This window comes from Podarcis gaigeae, assembly GCF_964106915.1.
Source record: "Podarcis gaigeae genome assembly, chromosome: 1".
Taxonomy (NCBI): Eukaryota; Metazoa; Chordata; class Lepidosauria; order Squamata; family Lacertidae; genus Podarcis; species Podarcis gaigeae.
The window spans coordinates 49,310,722-49,335,138 of record NC_139678.1 but is presented as its reverse complement, the minus strand read 5'-3'; positions in this window follow the sequence as shown (position 1 = coordinate 49,335,138).

Sequence of the window (24,417 nt, the reverse complement as noted above, 5' to 3'; positions counted from 1 at the left end):
GAAAAACATACTCTCCTTCATACAATGTTTTATTTAGAAAATTTGCAAATTAAGCCAGAGAAACAACATTAACAATTAATGGGACACATTAAAAGCAAATTCGTTTGATAGTGGGCTGCAGTTTCCCCAGCGGCAACTGCCGAGTTGGAAAAATTAGGCGAAAATGAAGCTGATATTTCATGGCCAATAAAGCAGCTCCTACATTGCCATTATCAAAGGGCCTGGGTGATTCTTGAACTAATCTACAACTGTCTTCCTCACTTTAGGTTTCCTAAACTATCCAGGAGAACTCATTGCCCTCGGCTGCCCTACCCAAAATACACATCTAAAAACTTTTGTCGATTCTAAGGAGCACTTATCCAACACCTTAAACTACTAGAGGAAATGCAAATGAAGCAGATCCTTTTCGAGATGCCTTTTCTCTGTAGAACAAGACATGCCTATCTTTCTTGAGATAAGGACCTGGCCTTCACATAGAGCTTCAAAAGGAATAGGAATGAGGCGCAAGAGTGCTGAGGTGGCACACTGGACTGCACCACTTGAAAATGCAAGTTTGGAAGTTTGGAATGTTCCACATAAAGTAGAAAGCTATCACACTGGGTAGAAAGATTTTAGCTCACACTGCTTCCTACTCTACTAGGTGTGTGTCTGTGTGTGTGCATACGCTTTCCTTTCCTTTCCTTTCCTTTCCTTTGCTTTGCTTTGCTTTGCTTTGCTTTGCTTTGCTTTGCTTTGCTTTGCTTTGCTTTGCTTTGCTTTGCTTTGCTTTGCTTTGCTTTGCTTTGCTTTGCTTTGCTTTGCTTTGCTTTGCTAGGTCTGGGCTACATATTTTAAGGTTGTTTCTTCACCTGCATTTTTTAATCTTAAGTCACAGTCCTATAGAGGGTATAAAAAGGGCCCTTGAGTTTTGAAGGTCTCCCTATCTGTAGGTGGAGCAGGAGATCTAACGATGAAGCTTCCTCATTGTGGCTGTGGAAACCTTCATGCTTCAGTGGTGGTACCAAAAGGCTTGTGGTGCCAAAGCCATTGTACTACCAACTTTACTGTACACTTGTGAAACATGTTCATTCAACTTCAGCACAGGGCTCAGGACTTGGCAGCTCTACCATCACCTATTTTCCCACCCATAGGATTGCCCAGGGATATATTCCAGCCATATGCACCAACTCCTAGGGGCCCAGGTCACTCCCCCCCAATAAAATATTTGAGCCCTCTCCACCCCCCCAAAAAAAGTTGATGGGCATTTCTCTCTTCCTTTCTTTTCCATCTTTGGACTTTGTTTCCCCAACAAGTCTTGTAAAAGAACTTGTAAAAGGGTTGCTGGATAGCAAGAGAGCTGGGATTGGGCAAAAACCTCCAACATCGTTTCTTACGGCCCTTGTGATTAGAGCAGAGAGAGAGAGAGAATGCAAACTGTTTGCTCTGTGGGGCAGGTTCACACAGCTCTGTTAGGGACGAGAGAGGACATGTCTCCCATTGCTTTTCATTTTAAAAAAATTAACAAGGACTCCTCTCAATTAAATCCCTGCCAGACCCACAATTTCAACCACATAAGAGCTAGGGGAGGAGGGAAGAGGAGAGGGACATTTTCCAGAGTTTCACCATTCCCTTTCAAGTTTCTTTTCTGCCATCCCTTCTTCCTCCCCACTCCCTGGCCTTCTTCCACATCGCTGTCCTTGTCTGTCTCCCCTCTAGATTTTCTTCAAGTTGGTGCCTCTGATTCTGGCCATCCTACTCTACTCTCATTCCTTCTTCATTCTGCTGCTTTTGAAGAACAGGCAAAGAAAGCATTGGAACTGACACACTTGTGCTTGCTGGCACTTGTCCTCACCCCAACTTGAGTTAAAAATGGAAGAGGTTCATGGCACTTTGCTTTTCCCCAGTAGAAGGTATCCTACCAACTAGACCAAGCATGACAAACTGCAACAGACTACTACAGTCCCAAGAATACGATGACACTAAAAAAAAATATACTCAGTGTTCTCCTTGTAATGTAAAGTCAAAATACCACTCTTTGATCCAAGAAAAGAGGGCAGTGGCCCTCTAGAGCATAGGACTATGTGAGTCAACTGGAAAGTCGGGAGCACAAGAGAAATGGTAGTAGAATGTTAGGTACTTTGGAGAACAACAAAAAACAGGAAATGCTCAAACAAAGCTCTGTCAAGGTAAATGGACTTCAGCTAGAACAGCAAAAATAGCCTGGACCAAGGGAATGGTGCTGCATCTCACAGAACGCTAGGCAAGGGTGTTCTATACAGTTTGCCCATTTTATTGAATCCTTGGCTCCAAAAAATGATATAGAAATAGTTCAAGAAAGCTGAACACAAAACTATGCCTTTATGTGAGTTTTGTAGTGGTGGTGAGAGTTACAAACCTGATGCAGTCCATGACTAAAAGGAATAATCCAGTGCATTTAGTGAAATATCAGGGTTTCAAGGAGATTATACCAAATCTAAATTATTAAAGGTAGATCTAGCAAAAACTATAGCCAGGCAGCTGAAGGAAATATATGGATTTGTGTATACTAATAAAATACTTCAGAGTTAGTATTTTTCTAAACTTCTGTCAGTAATATGGCATTAATTTTTATCCTGCTGCTTCAAAGCTTTAAAGTAACATGTTATATTAGGGAGGAAAATTAAATTTGACCCAGTGTGACTAAACAGAAATAATAATCATGAACTGGAGACCAGTAATTGATTTTCTAGTTCAAGTGCTACCAGTAAAACAAAACAAAAAACTTGGGAAGAGTTAGAGATATTATTTTTAAATGGAACAATAAATCCCAAAAAATCTTGTATACAATGACTATGAAAGGCAAATCTCCAGTATGTTATTAAATGCTGGAAGCTCAGTTGAGGTCACTATCAGCCTGGTACCATTATGGTGATGATAGAAAACCACTGGCTGAGTTTTGATCAAGATCCTCAATATAAACTAATTATAGGGTTGCCATATTTTGAAGAGCAAAAAAGAGGACACATTTGCCGACTTCTACTTTTAACTATGGATTGCTATGACAACTCTACCCATGAAAAAGAGGACAGGTCCTGGAAAAAGAGGACATCTGGCAGTTTTCAAACTGTGTTCTAGGGAACTCTGAAATCCTTTTGAAACCTTCATCTTCATTGGGCAGATGAATAATAATAGGCAAATTTAGCTAAAAACTAAAACAAAAGAACAGCTTTCCCAGAAGTGTTGATCTTGGTTTGCAAGGTGCAGCCACAGTAGTTTATTCTACATATTGCTCTGTGGTGCCACAGGAACCCTTATCTGCAATGGGACCACAGGTCAAGTAGGATCAACTCTTCCCTGAATCACATGAACATAAACCCACATATTAGCCTACTTGGACCCTGAGATCAATGGCATCTTTCTCACTGACCCATGGGTGGGTGTGGCTGTGGTGACATTGGGCCAGACATTATTTCTTGCCCTAACCTACCTCACTGGCTTGCTGCAAGGATAAAAGATGGGAGAGAATCATGTAGGCTGCCTGGAACCCTTTGGAGTAAAGGTGGAATATCAATGTAATAAAAATATAAATATATTGTGCATAGAATTGCTCCCACTGCACTTTCCCCCAATTGCATTGGCTCTAAAAAGTGTCTCCACAATTGTAGATGTCACAGTGCGAATGCATCCACAAAGCACACGGACAGTGTGGAAGCAATTTGCATGTGTGAATCCACACCAAATGTATATGATCGAAATCTCTGAGAGGCAGCATGGGCTGCTGGGGCAGGCCTCTTAATCTTTTGCCGTCAGCTCTAATGAGCACAGTTGGGCAGGGTAATTAGAGCTTGATACTCTAATAATCAGAATTTAGAGATTCCTAAGATTCCAGCAAGCTGCAGGGCACAGAGCTTTGATTTGGGCTGCTGTATAATCCAGCTCCATGCAAAGTACTCTGGAGGATTTTGAACTAGAAACAGTAAGATGTTTTTCCCCTCTGCTGCCTGGCTAATACCTCTTATTTTCTATTGAACTGGAAGGGAAAATGATGTGTGACAACCTTTGTAAGGCAAGCAAAATTAATTTCTACATCAAAACACACAAACTCCAATAACTTTTCAAATAAAAGCTAGTTTTAAGATGAATAAAACTAAGGTGCAATTAGAAGCTTGCACATGCAAGGTTTAGAGATTCTGTTTTTAAAAAATGAATGAGTTGAATGAAGTTATTTACCAAAACATTTCTGTCATTGTTGAAAGCCTCTTTTGCCTTTTAGGATACTTTTGGGGGACAGCTGTGTAAGACGATGAAGTATTTCCCTTATTGTCCTAGGTAGACATAATTTGCCATCACATATTTAAAAGTCACATACGAAAAAGTTCGTTGTGTGATTTCCTCACCTACATTACCAGTCTATGAAATGCTGCCCTAAGTGCTGCTCATTTGCACTAAGTGCTGCTAATATATATCAAAATCTGAGTGGCTATTTTATATCATAACATCTTTACAATCACTTTCTGATTCCTGATTGGTTGGGATCACACTGTAAAGGGATGGATAGATCCCCAACAAGGGAGCGGGGAAACCCACACACACACCAAACCAGTAGCAGATTTAGGGTCGGGGATGTCAATTGACAGGACTGATTAAGGTGGACAGTCACATATTTAACGGGATTTGGAAAACATTTCTGCACATTCACACACAAACTACTTTCACTCTGAAAACTGAAAGAAAAATGGGTACATAGATGGTTCAGCCCTGAATTTTAATTTAGAAAATTAGTGGACTGCAGATGAATCAGAGTTCAACACCTAATTCCATTTGAGAGGAAATTAAATATCAACCGCTTTTGCTATTTTAAACCTTCCTGTGATGGTGAGTGATATAGCAACAGGATATCACAGATATACAGTACCTTACAAACAGTAAGGCCACACTGTTCTTGCAATAAATTACAAGGGCCTCTAAGAAAAAGTGAAAGCCATATGTTAAAACACCATTATTGATTGACTTATTAAGTATGAGAATTCCTTGCAGATGGCCGCATTGCCTGGAGACAGACAGGCAGGTCATGTATCCATAGTAGTCACCAGAGGAGAAATGACTTCTGAGACAGTCATAGTAGTAGCAAAACGAGATGCCTTCATCTGCCCTAACAGCAATTTAAAAAATGTATGTCTCATATTGGTCTCTACAGAGAGCCAGTGTGGTGTAGTGGTTAAGAGCAGTGGACTCGTAATCTGGGGAACCGGGTTCAATTCCCTGCTCCTCCACATGCAGCTGCTGGGTGACCTTGGGCCAGTCACACTTCTTTGAAGTCTCTCAGCCCCACTCACCTCACAGAGTGTTTGTTGTGGGGGAGGAAGGGAAAGGAGATTGTTAGCCGCTTTGAGACTCCTTAAGGGGAGTGAAAGGCGGGATATCAAATCCAAACTCTTCTTCTTCTACAGCCACAGCAAGTGCTGTAACTCTCCAATTTTAACTCTCCAACTTTACCCCCAATGGTACACACTTCCGTTGTCTCCTGAGACAGATGGATGACAGCAAGGGTGTCGGAACAAAGGGGGAAATAATATCATCCCTGATCTTACACGGCAGGATCTCCCCACTCTGCAAATGCCTACTGTTTCTGGAACTTCTGATAACTGAGGCATGCCTTCTCCTATCGAAACTTCAACCGCATGCCACTATTAGAACTGCTACGTGAGGCAAACAGACTGTCATCAGTTCTGTTTGCATTTCCCAGACCTAAAGTGGCAAGGAGAGGTGGATGAATCTGTCAGTTTCCGTCGCCAGATTCTGATTCCATGTGGAGGAAGATTTGGTATGACAGAGTGGGATGGATCTTCGCTGAACTTGTTCAAAGAGAAACAAAAAGATTCAAGAGGAAGCTCTGCTGGAAACTCAAGTGTCAAACTCTAAGCTCCCCCCACCCCTTCCCAATTTCAAAGCTAGATGACAGGTTCATGCAACACTTTCTTTACAACAACCTCCTCAACACAAGTAGATAATGTTTGTGATTATGGAATATGGCTCAACAGGTCACTAGGTGCTTCCTGCAGATAACAACAGTCTGAAGTCCTTGAAATTACTTAAGACCGTGCATTGCCAAAAATGTGTAGGCAGTCAGCCATTGTGTCTGTGGGGTTGGTAGTTCAATAGAAGCAAGCCATGAGCACTTGCGCCTTTTTACACAGCTTGTGTTTCTTCCATAGTGAGGCTGTTGAAAAGGACTTAAGGGGCTCCCTTTCATTGTTCACAGTGCTATTCTGGGGGTATCAAGAAAAATGAATACAACTACATAACTGTGCTCTTGTTCCCTGAGTATTGATAATAAAAAGTTGCTAAGCTGTTGAATACTTCTTCAAAACAAATAAGAATATTTTGTAGAGGAGTAGTGACTTGAGGGGGAAAGAAGTTCTCAAATCACACTACTCATCAGGAAGAGACTAAGGAGAAAACAAAACAAAAATCCTACAAGTCTTGAATGTATTCCTTCTCATTAAGGGCGATGTGTGATCATAAGTTAGCACAGAAGGCTATAGGGGAATTAGAGGTAAAAACTGGATTCAGAATTCAAACTATAAGATGGCAGAGCAGAGTTGCAACCCGAGGTGCATCTGATGTTATGGGGCTTAGTCCTGCAATCACTGAGAAGACGCCTAGCTGGAGTGGGTGCAGGAGAAAAGACAGGAACCTGCAAGGCAGGAAGTCAAAGCTAGCAGCTCTTGTGGTGAAGGAAATATGCCTTTGCCTGCCAATGGCAACAGCTACCCCAGCAGCAACCTTGGAAGCCACTTGGAGAAGGCTTGGTGGGAGGAGCCTCGAGATGTGTTCACTATTTAAAACACATTATGCACCCCCTTTTTTGCAAAAACGTGCCAGTGCTCTTCCTGTCCTTTCCCTGCTTTTTCTATCTCATAAAAACATTAGCCATCTGCAAAAACACACCAAAGGGCTGTTTCTTCTGCTTGCCGAGCGGATCTGCTATTGCTTCTGCCAAGCCACTCTTGGATCCTTCTTCCAGACTAGTAGTTTTGCTGCTCCTACAGAGCACAGTGGACACGGGTGGTGCTGTGGTCTAAACCACTGAGCCTCTTGGGCTTGCTGATAGGAAGGTCGGCAGTTCGAATCCAAGTGACAGTGGTGAGCTCCCATTGCTCCGTCTCAGCTTCTGCCAACCTAGCAGTTCGAAAGCACACCAGTGCTAGTAGATAAATAGGTACTGCTACGGCAGGAAGGTAAATGGCATTTCCATGTGCTCTGGCTTCTGTTACTGTGTTTAGTTGCACCAGAAGCAGTTTAGTCATGCTGGCCACATGACCTGGAAAGCTGTCTGTGGACAAAAGCCGGTACCCTTGGCCTGAAAAGTGAGATGAGCGCCACACCCCATAGTCGCTTTTGACTGGACTTAACTGTCCAGGGGTCATTTACCTTTTGCCTTTTACAGAGCACCAATACCCATTCACTCAGCTGCTTTGCTTCCCCCTGCTTCCAAACAAAGCCCTCTGCAGGGTTTGTGAGGGCACAGGAGAGAGCCAAAGCAAATAAGTGAATGGATCCATGAGATTTGCTGCTTGGCAAAACACCATACTGGCCACAATGCTAGTTTGGAGGGTAAGACCAAGAACTCAGCTACATTGGCACAGAAAAAGCACTTTAGATGTGTTGTTTATGCATTCTAACACTGTGGCACCACTGTGGAGTTCCATTTTTGTTAACCCGATTTCTCATACAAAGTTTGAAACCTGTTGAACTGAAACACTTCTTTTATGTGTCTAGATCCAGCCCAAGAGAGAAGCATCCATAGAGTTGCTTGGGCACCAGAAGAAATCATGTAGCTGCTTTTTTTTCCCCAGGAAGTACATGGTGCCACTTGGGGCAACGAGGAATAGTGTAGGGCTTAAGAGAAAAACCAGGAAGGTAACAGCAGCAACCAAGCAGTTGGGGGCTGTACAGAAAGCACTTGGGGGCCACATGTGGGGCACAGTTAGGGGTTCACCGGTTTCAACCATTCTTTGTTGTCTAATTGTGCTGATTTTGGTTGATTAAAACAGGTAACTCTTGTGATGATGGCCTGCTCGTAAGTGGATGATTCCATTCACTGGGTCTGCTTCCCCATCACATTCCCTGTGGGAAACATGCTGGTGAATCACAGCCCTGCAGCCAACAGCAGCACTGAATCCTCCTGTTTTGGGAGGTGCATCGTCCGCTTTCCTCACTGCTGAGAGGTGCTGCAGAAGCACCAGTGGGCAAGGCTGGTGGCTGCACTGTGTCCCACCTGAAAGACCTCAAGGGGCAGCTGGGCACCAGTGGGCACAAAGAGCACTAGGATCAGTTGAAGGTGGAAGAGGTCCCAAAACCCACCCACCCAGCCAGACTTGGTGCCATCTGTGGGCTCTGCTGCCAGGAAAAGGGGCATCTTGGTGCTTACATTAAAGGCAAGATTGGCAAGGAGGAGCAATCCTGATGGGCTCTGCTTCCCCAACACATTCCCTACTGCCTGCTTCTCCTTCGTCCCATCCAACACCCCACCCCATGACAACCCCAGATCACGCTGGGTGGTCCAACCCAAAGCAGGCTGATCTGGGTCTCCAGTCGACTTGGTTGAAGCCCAACACTGTCCAAATCAGCTTGAAACAGTTCAGTCTTTGGCTCCTTGCAGATCCCTGATGCAAGGGTGGCTAAAGCCTTCCTTCTACCATTTGGAATGTTGCACCCTTATTTTCTCCCATCTGTAAAATTGTCAGAGATAAATGTGGCTTAAATATAAATTACTATTCTACTTTTTTGCCTTTGTGATATGCAGGATACTCAGCTGAGTGTTTCTGATGCTCTTAAATTGTGAGGATGTGACTTCAGTGCACATACGACAAACAGTGATGCTTCACTAACTGACATTTCCAGAAATGAGGGAAGCCATGACCATATTGTTTGAGCCTGAATAGAAGAATTCTGAGATGCCTTTTGCGAGCATTGCCTGCTTTATACGACTAAAGAATCACAAAGCGGGTTTCTAACAGATTGGGATCTGGCTTTCTATGGTCTGGAGAGCTGGTTCCTTCATGTAACAAAAGCCTCCCTCAAATTTCTTCACAATCCGATTAGTCAGAAAAGCATCTCCTTCACAGCAGGGCTGAGTCTGCATGAGGAGATTTATCTCTAGTTAATTAAAGATCAGCTCAATGTGTGTGTTTTTTTTAAGATGATGAAAGGTGACTTCTTCATGCTGAATTGATAAGAACCCAATAGGAGGCAACTATAGAAAGGTGAGGAGTAGGGTAGTGGGCGGCGTGTCACCTGGCTGTGCAGGGAAGTAACCTTTATTAACAAATCAGAGAAATTCTGACTTCACCTTCTTTCACATTATGTCAGAACATCTGACAGTCTTTAAAGTCTCAGATCTAATACTGTTTTAAGATGAAAGCTACCTGGAGTGATCAGAGAGCCCGTGAATCAGTCAGACAGTTTCCCTTTCCTGCTGTGCACCATTTCTTCCTTCTTGGTGCAAGCAGCACATTTTCATACCTAACCCTAAACCTTTTCCTGAAGGAAGACAACAATTGGCCCTAAGTACCTATAATTAAAAGGGACGCGGGTGGCACTGTGGGTTAAACCACAGAGCCTAGGGCTTGCCGATCAGAAGGTCAGTGGTTCTAATCTCCATGACGGGGTGAGCTCCCGTTGCTCAGTCCCAGCTCCTGCCAACCTAGCAATTTGAAAGCACATCAAAGTGCAAGTAGATAAATAGGTACCGCTCCGGCGGGAAGGTATACAGCGTTTCCGTGCGCTGCTCTGGTTCACCAGAAGCAGCTTTGTCATGCTGGCCACATGACCCGGAAGCTGTATGCCAGCTCCCTCGGCCAATAAAGCGAGATGAGCACCACAACCCCAGAGTCATCCGTGACTGGCAGGGGTCCCTTTACCTTTACCTATAATTAGGTAGGCACTGGGTCACTCAATCAGGTTTGGAGCTTCTGAATGTTTAGCTTAGCTCACATATTTTTCACTTTTTGGTAAGGATGGAAGAGAAACGTGTTCATTTTGTATTTTAATGTCAACCTATCCATTTCACAATTCCGGAACTAATAAGCAAACCAAAGCACAGCAACCCTTTGAAATTTGCACTTCTCCAAATGTTCTGATGCAATTTTTCAACCAAAAAGCATGCATGGCAATACATAGTGTTATGAGGTGAGGTGGGGTGGGGTGGGGGAGGCTGTATGCTTGAGCCCCCTTCTAATTCCTGGATCAAGCATGGATTCAATTCCTGGAATAGCCGGACTAGCTTCCTGGTCAAGTAATGGCCCTCTAACAATGGACCATTAAGGTAACAAAGGAAGTAGCTTTGTGCCATAAATCAAATGGGTTGGCCCCACTCCCTCAGCTCTCTGGTAGTTAGAAAGAGAAAATCCAGAGCTGAGAGTTGAGTTATCTGAACTAGAAGCTAGAAGCTAGAAGCAATGCTGCAGGCTGGGCAGCTGGGAGACAGAGCTATGCTTAATTTCCATGGGAATCCAAGACTGTGGCTATGGGAGAAGCAAGAGCCTCTTGGGGTTTTGATGCTGTGAACCCCTCCATCATACACTCAGGATGTTTCCATGTGTAGATAAACACATGTGTAGATAAACACTACAGTCTCTGGTGTCCCTCATTCTGAAGAAGCACAAACTCTGGATAAGTATCTGGAATGCCTGGAATCTTGCACCGCTTGGAGATTAGGGCTGCGTTCAACAATATATTAATGGAAATAATGGAAAATCTGCATGAAATTTGGGGGAACTGCTTGCATAAAATGCTTATATTAGTCAGAATATGTACCAAATTGACTATTTTAGGAAAACATGCATGGAAATGTATACAGATTTATGTGTGGATTTTTAAAAGAAAAATTAACCAATTGATCTGGAAATGGCATAAATAAAACATAAGGTAGGAAAAATGAGAAATGGCAAGAAACAAAAATGGAGAGATTCATCCATTCATACCTGTGAGACATACATGTTTGATAACAAGTGGAAACTGCAAAATGTGAATATTAAAACCTAAACCATATATTTGCCCAGATCTACATACATATCGAATCCAGAAAAGGAAATTGCACACAGAAGCAAGCTTTTATAGGAGGTCCTCTGCTTTGCACATTTCAGTCCCAAAGTTGGATCAGGAAGATGATGAGTGAAGATGGGATTTTCATCCAGAAGTGAATCTGTACCTTTGACACATGTTTTATTTCTATCCCATGTTTCTTTAAACAATTCAATATGGCAAACAACACACTAAAGTTAAAGCAATATATGCAAAATTGTCAATTTAAAATTACCCTAAAACTAAATACAGTGATGCCTCGCAAGACGAAAATAATTCGTTCCGCGAGTCTTTTTGTCTTGCGATGTTTTTTGAAGGATGTTTTGCACGGTCCTTCGCAACTGCGCCTCTTCAAGCGGCTTTAGGAAAAAAGCGAACAAACTCGCAAGACATTTTCGTCTTGCAAAGCAAGCCCATAGGGAAATTCGTCTTGCGAAGCGACGCAAAAACCAAAAAACCCTTTCGTCTTGCGCGTTTTTCGTTTTGCGAGGCATTCCTATTGCGGGGCACCACTGTAAAAGGCAAAACTGATTTGAACAGGAGCACTGGAGTCTAGTTTAAAAGGCAATGCCTAGAAGCACCTGCTTAGAGATTGGATTTGGCTAAGCACCAGGAGGGGAGCCATGAAAGGGTCAGACACAATTCCTTTGACTCAGCATTCCATCATCTTGGTACCACAATAGATACAGCCCTGTCTCTTCTGCCTACTCATCACATTTCAGCAGGACCTCGGTGGGCAATTCCATGTAGGTAAAGGCTGTTCTTTATGTCATCTAGAGATTTAAATGTCAAAATCAGCATACTGAATTGCACACAGAATGAAATTGTTAGCCACCGCAGGTTGACATTGTATGTTCTGATCTACCTGTTCCAGCTAACATCCTTGGCAGCCACTTTCTGGTCTAATTAAATTTCCACCTGTTTTCAAAGGCAACCCCACATAGATTGCATTATGGTAGTGTAGCCTGGCAGTGACTAGAGCATGAATTAAGCAACAGCAGCTTGAGGAAAGCGCACAGCTGGAGCGCCAGCCAAAGCTAGTAAAAGGCACTCATAGTCACTGCTGCTATAGCTTGACTCTCCAGGAATATCTGAAAGCTAGAAATCTGATTTTTAGCTGGAGAGCAATCCCACCACAACAGGCTGTACTCCTAAGAGACTTAAGGAGTTCAGTCTTTGCAAATTCAAATATGAACTGACCTGATCCACACCTCTACAACTGATGTGTGGAATAGAATGAGACTTTGGAGTCGCTGTGGATAGCTCAACGAAGATGTCAACCCTGTGTGCGGCAGTTTACATCTGAGAATAACATGGCTCCAGGCAGCTGCTTTTACATCTTCTCTTATCAGTATTTACATTGTACACCTTTATGTCACTTCCCAAATGCATGGGTTAAGCTCTTCCATTTTTATTTTATTACCTCTGGTGTAGTTTTAAAGCACAGCTCTAGAACACATTGTTGCTTATAATTTATAATTTGCAATTATTAATGAGAAGGAAGGGTGTTTAGTAAGACATGCTGGCTCATAAAGATAATTCTCCATGTTGGCCAGACCTTTCTTCCCTAGCAAGGGGAGGACGCCACCCCGACACACACCCTTGCTGCCCCCCTCCACCAAAGCTTTGCTTACCGAGGTCACATGGCAGCGGCTTCTGGATGGGTCTTGTGAGATCTTACTGGAAGTCATCATCACCGCTTGTCCTCACTTCTCCCGTGTCACTGTCTCATGGGATTCCACCACTCGAGGTGGTGCCTCATGGGTGGGACAGTCCCAAGCACTTGGCATCACAAAGCCCAGCAAGAGATCGGATCCTGGAGCAAAAAAGGAGAAGTCCTCATGCCTTCTACCTGTCAGGCTTCAGGGAATCAGCTTTCTCCCCCCTGTAGCAGTAGATAAGCAGAACAAAGGAAAAGGAGTCTTCTTACCAGTTAGAAACTTTAATGATTACAACGAGAGAACAAAGAACCCATCTTCTAGGAATGGCGGTGCTCCCAATTATGAATTCCAGCCCCTTACATCCCTAGTTACCCACGTCACTCCTACGTTTTGTAACCTGAGCTTGTACCCTCCGTGCTTTCTGTTTCTCAGCTCTTCTTGATCTTGGGGAGAGCGGATGGATGCTTTCCAGAGACAGTAAAGCTGTTAACTCTCTCTCTCTCTCTCTCCCAGTGTTTCTTCTCCTAGCTGTTCCCCATCCGGTATTTCCCAGCTTCTGCCATCTGAACTATGTCCCTCTGCACAGGGGCGGAACTTCATGCTCCGGCACCAGGGGGTGGAGAGCAGGCAGGGGCGTGGCTGGCGTGCGTTATGGGGGTGTGGTGCACGTCTAGGGGCGTGGCATACCACCTGCGTGCCCCGTTGGCACCCCACCAGGTTTGCGCTGCTGGGGGCGGTACAAACCACTGTTCCAAATCTATACAGTCCTCCTGCTCCTGGGAAGATTCAGGATCCTGATCAGAAGCAGGGGGAAGGGGAGGCACCCACCATTCCACCTCAGTGCAGCTATGCTCAGCACAGTCCCTGACACTACCGTAGCTAGCAGGTGCCAGCAGGGACTCACATGTAGTGGAAGTGCCTGCTTAGGCCTCAGGTTAGGATTTCTCTGTCACTGTTTCTGCCTTAAAGACCACATAATCATTTCAATCACCTTGATATATTCTGTATAGAGGAAAAGCAGATCTGCCTCAAAATCAAGCAGTGACTATGTTCTTCCAGAGTTTGTCAAAACTTCTGATCTGGTAAAATATTTCCCATGAGCCCTCCTTTCTAGGTATGCTACGGAAAGCTACCTGTATCATGTTTGCAATACCCATGCAGAAGGTTGACCATCTGTATATGGAACACCCATAATAGTAGAGAAAGATGGGAAATCTAGGGCAGTGAGAAGAGATCAAAATCCAGGAGAGGCTAAAATGAATATGATGTGATGAACAATCATGGGGGGGGGGTGGAATATTGAAATAAACAACCATAGAAGAAAATATTGTCACCAAGGGAAATCCTAAATTACATTTTGCACAGTGTTATTGAAGCATCTTGAGCTTTGGCCAGTGTTCTTCCATCCAAACCTGAGCCTCCTCAGATTGCTCAACCAAATTGTCCTATTAAAATGTTACCCTGAAGTTAGATGAGCTATTTCCTCACAGTTTCAATGAGAGGCTTGTTGCCTTTCTCATGCGATCTACTTGGCCCATGCCTTGGAGAGCCTGCCAGATCATAACAGATATTTGTCACGGCTCTGCTTATTGCCATTAGAGGAGAAGAAATACTGGCTGTGACTCGCTAAGACCATTGAGACTGTTTCTTCAGGGACAATGTGTCATTTCTTCTTGAGTGGCTTCAACTTCTTTGCTTCATTAACCTTGCCCAGAAGGGCCTTTAGCAAAGGGCTATTATATGCAGGAAGAAGTTGCTTCTTTAACTCTGCTTGGCATTAGTCTTGCCTCCTACTCACCATTCTGCCTGAACTACTAATCATCTTATGGTTTGTTTGTTTGTTTGTTAGAAAGATAGCTTTGACTGGAGTTTATGTGCATCATTTAATAGTGCATATTTCTTAGCTACAATATTATATTTACTGCTGATTTTATGGGTCTGCACTCAGAAGCGTTGCCCACCGTTCCGGGGAAGATCCTCTTCCTTCCTCTGTCCCAAAGCTCCTAAGCCTTCTCCACTGAATGATTTAGGCTAACATAGCCTGCTCATGCACACAATCCCACATTACAATGTTTTAAGGGGAATAAATGGGTATTTAGAGGCTTTCATTTCAATTACTGATCTTTGTGATGTTAAAATGAATTACAGTACCTCACATTGTTAGAAGTATTATAGTTTATGCCATTACCCTTTATGGATTTTTATACAGATTGTGCACAGATACATTATCTATGCTTGGCTCACCCCTCCCAAATCACTGTCTTAACCAACCCTATCCAGACCTTTCTAAAGTGAGGTCCATCCCCGAGGGCCTTCTGGTGGTTCCCTCACTGCAAGAAGTGAATCTACAGGGAACCAGGCAGAGGGCCTTCTCGGTAGTGGAACCCGCCCTGTGGAAAGCCCTACCATCAGATGTCAAGGAAATAAACAACTATCTGACTTTTAGAGGACATCTGAAGGCAGCCCTGTCTAGGGAAGTTTTAATGTTTGATGTTGTTGCTTTTTTATTATTGTTATTGGTGTTCTGTTGGGAGCCGCACAGAGTGACTAGGGAAACCCAGCCAGATGGGCGGGGTATAAATAATAATAAATTATTAAATTATTACATCAAATGCAATCATTTACATATGGTTTTCATCAGTGTGGAAGAATGCAACAATACCATGTAGTGAGTTGCAGTTTATGAACCAGTGTTTGTAAGTCAGGCTTATCAAATAAGTCAGACTTATCAAAAGCCCTAGTCCAGTGTCCATCCGCCCTGATCAGGAGCACATCTGTCTTGTTTGGATTGAACTTCAGTTCACTGGCATTCCACAGTTCCTTTTTCATTCAAGCGTCAACATTAGGATACCACCAAGTCTGCTGGATTGAATTCAATGCTGAAACAATCAAAGGGATGTAATCTGGGGAAATAAATCATCTTTGGCTGCCTGTACTTTGTTCTTCCTCTACCTGATCACTTTTCACCTGTTCTTGTCTGCCTCTTCTGAAGTACCGACTGTTGGTTATTGTTTGAGACAACAGATATGCTGGGATTGATGGACCATTGCTTTGACCCACAACAGCACATCTGATGTTCTCAAGGTTATATTTTCCCCTGCACAACTTCTAAGAATGCTGCCCAGGAAAATCAGATATCACCACTGAAATTAAACAGACAGGAAACTGCCAATAAAAGACTGCAGAAAGTTTTCTACATTGATGCTCATGCTTAATTTGCCAAATTTGGGTCAAGCAAAAGATGAGACGATAGGATGAGATGATAGGATGCCATATCAATGCTCAGAGTGCTTCCTTTTGACTTATCTAATTATACCAATACATTTTGTTGCAAATCCATGAAATAGATTAATTAAATAGGAGTGTTTATCTTACAATTGACACAGCTATGTTTTGTAGCGAGAGGCCTTTAAATCAGATGTCATGGCTAAAATTAAACTAGCAGAACATTGGGTGATATCCAGTTAAATAAAAGTAGATAATAAAAGAAATGAATAAAAAACAGCTTTTAAATGCGAAGTAAGAATTAGAATTTTTAAAAATACAATGTATCAAAATTATATATAGGAACAGATCTTTGACATTATAAGGGTAAATAGCACAATATATTTAATGATAATGCTAAATCTTGGGCAGAGCAATCCAATGGCACCTCTAACACCTGCCTGATGCCATCATATGTCTGGGTTGTGGCCACGATGTGGACAGGCGTGTCACTGAAAATGATGTGATTGATATGCTAAGAACTGGAGAGTGTGATTCTATTCTTATTCTGAATCCTCATTAGTGGATTCAATTAAAGTCAATGGAATTGCACTGCTGTACAAAAGCATAGTTTTGAATTTTCAGACCTGCAGGGCTCTTTCTTCTGTATCTCTAGAAGACATCCTTCTCTTGCAGAGTGATATGCTCAGTAAAAATGGCACTCAGACTGGTTGATTGAAAGTTTTAAGTTCCATGACACTTTTTCATCATTCCCCACCCCTGGGGGAAAAAATAGCAGAAGAATGCATTATTCCCTCTCACACACTAAAACACACGTTCTATACAAAGAAAACTTAAATGTCATGTACTTTTAAAAAAACCAAAAACCTTGCAATTTTTTAGTTACATCTGAAGTGAACAGCACTACAAATTCAAATCGTGCAGATGGCTGTTGGAACAGGACGTTGTTCTTTAATGAAACAATATTCAGCAAAGCACAATGCATTTCAAGCTGAAATAGCTCTTCATGGGGAGAGTATTGGTTTGATTGAAAATCTCTTCTTAAATGCCAGAAGAGGAGCTCTACAGACTCCCCACCCGCTGCCACCCTACAAGCAATAATCTCAATAATTTTAAAAAGGGCAACCCAAGCATTTTGGTGCTTGAGTGATACAGTGTGGAGATGAGAGTGCTCAGTCTCCCTGAAGAAGTTTTCTTTAAAAAAGTGATGAACACCAGCAAGAGTGAAGCACATATCACTTAGCAATTTCATGAACATTTTCCTTTCTTTTCTTCTTAAAAAAAGGACTTCTTTGAAAGCTGTACATTTCATTTGACCAGCATCCTAATACACATCTTCTTTTCTTTCCTTTTTTTTCCTTTTTGTAATTTAGGAAATAGCAATGATTCAGCAGCACTTTTAGCACAGCTATCTTTCACTACCTGGGGATATGTTCCTGTGTAATGGGTGCTAGATGAGAACCAGCACAAATATATCACCAAGTGAAGAGGGCAGGGGGTGTTACCAGCTGGAATGATCCATGCATCATAAAGCTATTCTGGAGATCCATGCATAGTACAGTTATGTGGGAAACAGTATGATGTTAAAAGGATGCTTCCTTGGAAAGCAGTAGAAATTATGAGGAAGCAGTCAGATCATTTATGCCCCATGCCAACAGAAATGTAATAACAAGCAAGGTTAATGTTTATTTTCCCTCTAACTGCTGGTAGACTTTAGCCATGAGATATCCAACAACACAGCAGTCAAATAATTGAGCGGGAGTTGAAATGAAAAGCAATTAAGTTGCCTAGAAACATCTGGTTGATATTGGGAACTTGCTATCTTTTTACTAGACATGGAAAATCAAGGATTCTGAAGCTATATCTTAATTTTCAGTTTTATTGTTTAACTTTTTGTTTGTTTGAGCTATGTATATTATCTTAATTTTCAGTTTTATTGTTTAACTTTTTGTTTGTTTGAGCTATGTATATTATCTTAATTTTCAGTTTTATTGTTTAACTTTTTGTTTGTTTGAGCTATGTATATTTTTGCTCCGGGATCTTCAGGTGAAGGGGACATTACTGTATTAATAAATGAATAAATGGAACATGAATCCTTGTTGTTGCTCTCAATTCACAAAGTAGCAGCTCCATACAGTGACCATGAGCATTTCTCACCCCAAAGTCCAGGGATGGCCCTTTATATTAACTGCACCACAACCTCTGCCTTCCCTGTCCATTGGCCATGCTGGCTGGAGTTGATGGAGGCCAATAACATTAAGGAGTCCCACAGGATCCCCACCCTAGCCATGGTCTTTTTGATAGCTTGGATAGCTTCTGCGGCTGAACCAATGAACAAAAGGAATATGTGGCACTGGTTTGGAGACTCTCCCTTTGACTGGTGACAATCCAAATCTCAGATAGTTCTCAGTATTGCATTGCACCACTGCAGTGTGATAATGCGTTCAGTGTCTTCCATGGTGAATATAAAGTAAACCTCACAGTTCTGCTGTGGAATGAATTCTGTCATCCCTGGTCATTGGCCATGCCATATGGCTCTGAGGGAACTGAAGTCCAAGAACATCTGGAGGGCTGCATGTTTCTAATATGTGCTCTAGATATTGATGAGAATTAATATCTCACTCTTACTTGTGGTGAAACCTGAACCTGACATTGTGTTCCTGTTAATACTGGAATTTAGGGACTTGGGCAATGGGAACAAATGTCAAGTGATGACCGTATGGGGCTTCCATGCAAGCTTCTAATTATTTTCTTTTTATTCCTCCCCATAGCTCCTCTAGTATTTTCACAAACTCCTGTTCTTATATCTCCGTCTACAGTTCCTGGTGCTGACCAATTAAGTTCAAAACCCTTGACAATCCGAACGCTGCTTTAAAAGCAACCCTATATGTACACTAAGCCTTTCCATTTTTAAGTTGTTAGAAAAATTATATGAACATGAAGAAATGTAGAAGACCAGGTACCACAAACTGTACTGCATTGTCAACAGAGGCATCCTTATGGTTATAAATGCTGTAACCATCCTCAATGAAAAATGGTCACTTGGCATTCTGGAGTATGCATAAAGGCAATGAGCTATTGCTCCTTAGTCAGATAAAATGAATTACCCACAAAACTAATATGCTCCAAAAGGGTGGGGGAAGTGGTAGTGCTATAGATAAGAGAATTCTTGCTTGTTTTAGTGGCAACTTTCCATAGCAGAAATTTAGAATAGGCATGAGGAGCAGATAAAAGGGGGATCACATTGATCATTTAAATGTCGGAAACATTTTCTGACTGTAAAGATTGCAGGCCTCAAGTGGCAACCCCCCCCCCCCAAAAAAAAAGGTTATAGTTTTAGGCTGTCAAATCCCCTTCTTGTCTAAAAGATGTTTGGCGAATATGCTTTGAAATTTGCTGCAGGTAAAAGTGTCAGCAAATCCCACAAGAAATCTATTTTCCTAGATAAGGAGCTGAATGTGCTTCAAAGATTATTAATGAGGAAAGTAAAGGGAGTCTTTTCCAATGACTTTAGGGGGCAGGTGGAGGAGATTGCAGCAAGAGCAGCAAGAAGAAGTTCACTATCCCACACGTTTGTGCTACAGTTGTCATCACATGACCAGGTACCAGAGTGGGGAGTGGGGAGACCTCTACGCCTTCTATCTCTGACACCGAGGCAATAACAGCTACCAGGGAAATGGGTCAGAGAGAAAAGAGAATCTAGGAGATTGAAGATGAGTGGGGCTGAGGGCCTGTCTGGATGGGAGGGAGGAGGGTGAAAGGGTGAAATCCAAACCAGAGAAGAACTTAGGGGTATATCTCACCTAAGACATATTAGCTCCATAAATGTCTCTATCAAGAATAGAAAAATGAAGTGTTCATGAATTAAACAACAACCACTCTAACATAACCACTATCATAAAAAATATGGCCTGATTTTTACACCATATTAGAGCCCCTCCTCTGCTGGCACCATTATCTGGTAGCAATAACTTCCCGCACCAAAGAACACCGTAATACACCAAGACTACTCTACTTATTTAATTAATGTTACTCAGACTTTTGTTCACCTTTCATGTTTACTGTAGACAGATTACATTATAATGGTTTCAGACAGGACAGGCTCCATAATAGATCACTAAAGGTATTTGTAAGAAACTGAGAAACTCTTTGTGATTTATACCTGTAGGCTTGCCATATGTCAGGAAAATTCCTGACATGTCCTGGTTTTCGGATGTAAAAATGGTGTCAGGGGGGATTTTTGTTGAAGGTAAATGGCGTTTTCGTGTACTCAGGCACTTGTCACAGTCCTCCTTGCGCCAGTAGTGGTTTAGTCATGCTGGCCACATGACCCAGAAAACTGTCTGTGGACAAATGCTGTCTCCCTTGGCCTGAAAGCGAGATGAGCGCCACAACCCCATAGTCACCTTTGACTGGACTTAATTGTTCAGGGGTCCTTTACCTTTTGGAAATATGGCAACCCTAATACCTGCCTAATGTACAATGGTTTATCAGCCAATTGACTCTCAGGCACAGCACTGCACATTTCTCTCCTGTTGAGGGTGCATATACAACAGACGCTCCCACAGGGCTCTCTAATTTCAAACTAGCAAAGTGGTCCCATGTAGAATGTACTTACTTTCTTTCTTAGAATATAATGGCACTCATTCACTTCTGTGGAAGGAAGTAGCTTCAAATGGAAACACATAGGAGATGAAGCAATATTTCAGTCTGCCGTCTGCCCCTTTAGTGGCACCCTAATGTCAGGGGGAGGTATGCTTTCTCCTCACCTCCACTGTGTCCCTAACTGCAACCACTTACTTTGTTCCCACAGAAGTGAACAGCTGCCATTAATGTCTAACAGAGAGAATAAATACAGCTCATCATAGTGACAGGAACTTTACTAGTAATCACTTAAGCCCTCTGGCTATTCTTTCCTGTTACAAACTGATGCTTCTTTCTGTCAGGAAAATTTCAAAACATTTTAAAATAAAAACATAATGGCATAAATCTGAGTTACTATAAATATGAGGTTGTCTAAAATGTATGTGAATACTAGAGTCATCACAGTTGTAAAAATAGCAATCCTGAATATAAAAACCTCCTTCAATATTCTTCAGCTGCCAAGACTCAACTTTGTTCCTGAATTTATATTTGAAGCAATTTTCTCCTATTATGTACATTTCCCTTTGAAGTCCTTACTGATCAGGTATCTTTGTTGGTAACACTGATTAACTTTAAGGTGCCATAAGATGATTTGTTGTTTTTACTGATTATCTTTGCCAAAGGATTTCTAGAATACTATGGCCCTTCCCTGAATTACCATCAATGTTAATGCCTTCTTTGAAGTACCAGTTGTCATTTCAGTATCAAATTATTCTTGAGCAAGGATGGGAAACCTGTGGCACTCCAACTACTATCGGCTCCAGCTACGATGGCCAATGATAAAGGATAATGGGAGTCATAGTCCAACAAAATCTGCAGACCAGAGTTTTTCCACCCCTGTTCTAGAGTTATCCTTTTACCTACATGGTATCCTGGTTAAGACAACTCAAGGTTAGGGAAATAGTCCTCCCATCCCAGATGCTATCCTGTGGACCATTTATTGTTCCTGGTCCATGACTGTTCGCAATCCGCAAAGCTGCATCTTTACTGTCCTGCTGAGTTATAGTGGCTAACATTACTGCTGGCTTCTAACACAACAAGAGTTTGATGGTAGGTATCCAACACAACTTCCAGTACCGTTGATGTTATTTCCGTATGTTTCCTAACTGTTTCCATTCACAAATCAGTGAATCAGCTAATTGCCCATGAATTAGCCACCTGCTCACAGGGTTATTGTCTGTCTGGGATATAAGTGATGAAAGGACAAAAATAAGATGGTGAGCTTCAACATAGACATGGTGGTGGTGATACTTGCTGCGCTGAGCTGAACAGAATTATTTTAAAATATTTTGTTATGGTGAAACTGAATACACTAACCTACCTTGTAGTTTTATGGAGATGGGAGAAATGGGACACATGGAAAGTTTACTCCAACTCCAGCTTGATTATTACCAGCAATAGTGCCCTGGAGCAATGTTTTGTTGTGTTTTATGAATTACCTAAAGATATTGTTCAAGGTTTGGATTGACAACCATGCACCACATTCCTCTGATCTGACTCTTAGAGAGTAAACAAGTTTCCCTTGCATCTGACTGCGACATGCACACTAGTGCTCAGGTGTCCAGTGGCCACCACACATCATTCACAGCAACCCTGCAAGTCAGAATTACAAGCTTCAATTTTTCAACCATCTCAAGGTCATACATTGAGCTTCATGGTTAAATGTGCATTTATGTTGATATATCAAAAGACATAGTCTGGTTATGGTTCCAAAGCATACCTTGATTTGAATTTGGTTAAATCACAGAATTTACATTATCCAGAAAAAAATAGCCTCTGGGTTTTTTTTTTTAAAAAAAATACAGAATCTTAATGTGTTGTGAACAGTAATGTAATGTTTGGTAAGGACCAGTAGAAAACAAAAACAATTTAGGTTGCAAACCTATGTAGACTTACTTCAGAGTGATTCCAGTTGAACACAATGGGATTACTTTTGAGTAAGCATGTACAGGGTTCCACTGTTGGCTAATCTGGAAGGATAGGCATATCTTTGACTACAGATCTAGAATTATAAGAGCATGCACTTATCTTCTGTTTTATTGTGTATTTTAATTATGGGTATTGATTTTTTAATATTTGTGTAATCGGTTTTCATACTTGAAAACTGTTTAGAAGCCTATTTTGGCATTAAGCACTATATAATAATCATAATTATAATAAATTTGTTGTTTTTAGAACCTCAAGAAATCAATAATGCAGCTGGATGCAGTCCACCAGCACAGATGTACATTTGTTAAGTGTTGTGATTCATATTCTCTCAATCTGTGATTGTAAGTTGTTTTAAACTGTTTTTAAAATTGTGTTTTAGGGACGAGACTGGCGCTGTGGGTTAAACCACAGAGCCTAGGACTTGCCCATCAGAAGGTCGGCAGTTTGAATCCCCGCGATGGGGTGAGCTCCCGTTGCTCGGTCCCTGCTCTTGCCAACCTCGCAGTTTGAAAGCACGTCAAAGTGTAAGTAGATAAATAGGTACCGCTCCAGCGGGAAGGTAAACAGCGTGTCTGTGCGCTGCTCTGGTTCGCCAGAAGCGGCTTAGTCATGCTGGCCACATGACCCAGAAGCTATACGCCGGCTCCCTATGCCAATAAAGCGAGATGAGCGCCGCAACCCAAGAGTCGGTCACGACTGGACCTATGGGTCAGGGGTCCCTTTACCTTTACTTAAATTTGTGTTTTAAATGTTGTAACCTACCCTGGGATCTTAGGGTGAAGGGCAAGTAAATACTACTACTACTACTGATGATGATGATGATAAGTTTTGATAGTGTGATGCCCAAGCCTTCTCACCTCATTCATCATGCTTCCAGCATCAGACTGCTAAACATCATTCTTCTTTTGTCATTTCACTGATTGGGTTTGCCAAACTGCCAATGCAACAGACGCCCATAGAAATTAACATAAGTGGAATAAAACCAACATTAATATTGACCTCATTTCATTAAATGGTGTTGTAAAGTTCACCAAACTTTTTTTCTTAAAGAAGAAGTAAGAAATCAGTATAAGAGAAAGCCAATGGGCATTTGTGTGAAAGGCATCAAGTTGTCCTCAGGATAAATGGGCCAACTGTGGCAGAATCTGCCAACATTAAAAACAAAAACAAAAAAACCCCAGAAAAGGAATTGATGTTCCTTTTCTCTTGTAGCAATACTGAATGAAAACAAGCAGTTTGTCTAGTAATTTAATATAAGCTAATACATTGAAATATGAAGAAAAACTCCACGTGTCTCTAATTTATGACAGCATCACAGATTTGCTTAATTTGGAAAGGCAATAGAGCAGTACAGCCGTCTATGATCCTGAGGGAAACCTAATTGAAATAAAGGAACTTTTGAAAAAGTTGAAAAAAGGAGCGGCACAATAAAAGAAAATATACTGGGAAATGCGTGACTTTTTTTTTAATGAAGGATAAAGTGCGAGACTGGTTACATTACGCTCAGATTAAAGAAGTCTTTAAAAATGATAAAAAGTTAGGGTTCCAGGTGGAGAAATCGAAGTTGGAAACAGAATTGTTAGAACCAAAGACTAAGGTATTATCAAGAATGTATAACCTGCTGTTAAAATGGAACACACAAGACGAAATGGTTAAATCGGCTATGATAAAATGGGCTCAGGACATTGGGCATAACATTATGTTTGAGGACTGGGAAAGGTTGTGGACCACCGGGCTGAACTTCACTGCATGTAATGCTCTGAAGGAAAATGTAATGAAAATGATATATAGATGGTACATGACCCCAGTTAAACTTGCCAAAATATACCATTTGTCTGATAATAAATGTTGGAAATGTAAAGAAAATGAAGGAACATTCTTTCACCTCTGGTGGACCTGCCCTAAAGTGAAG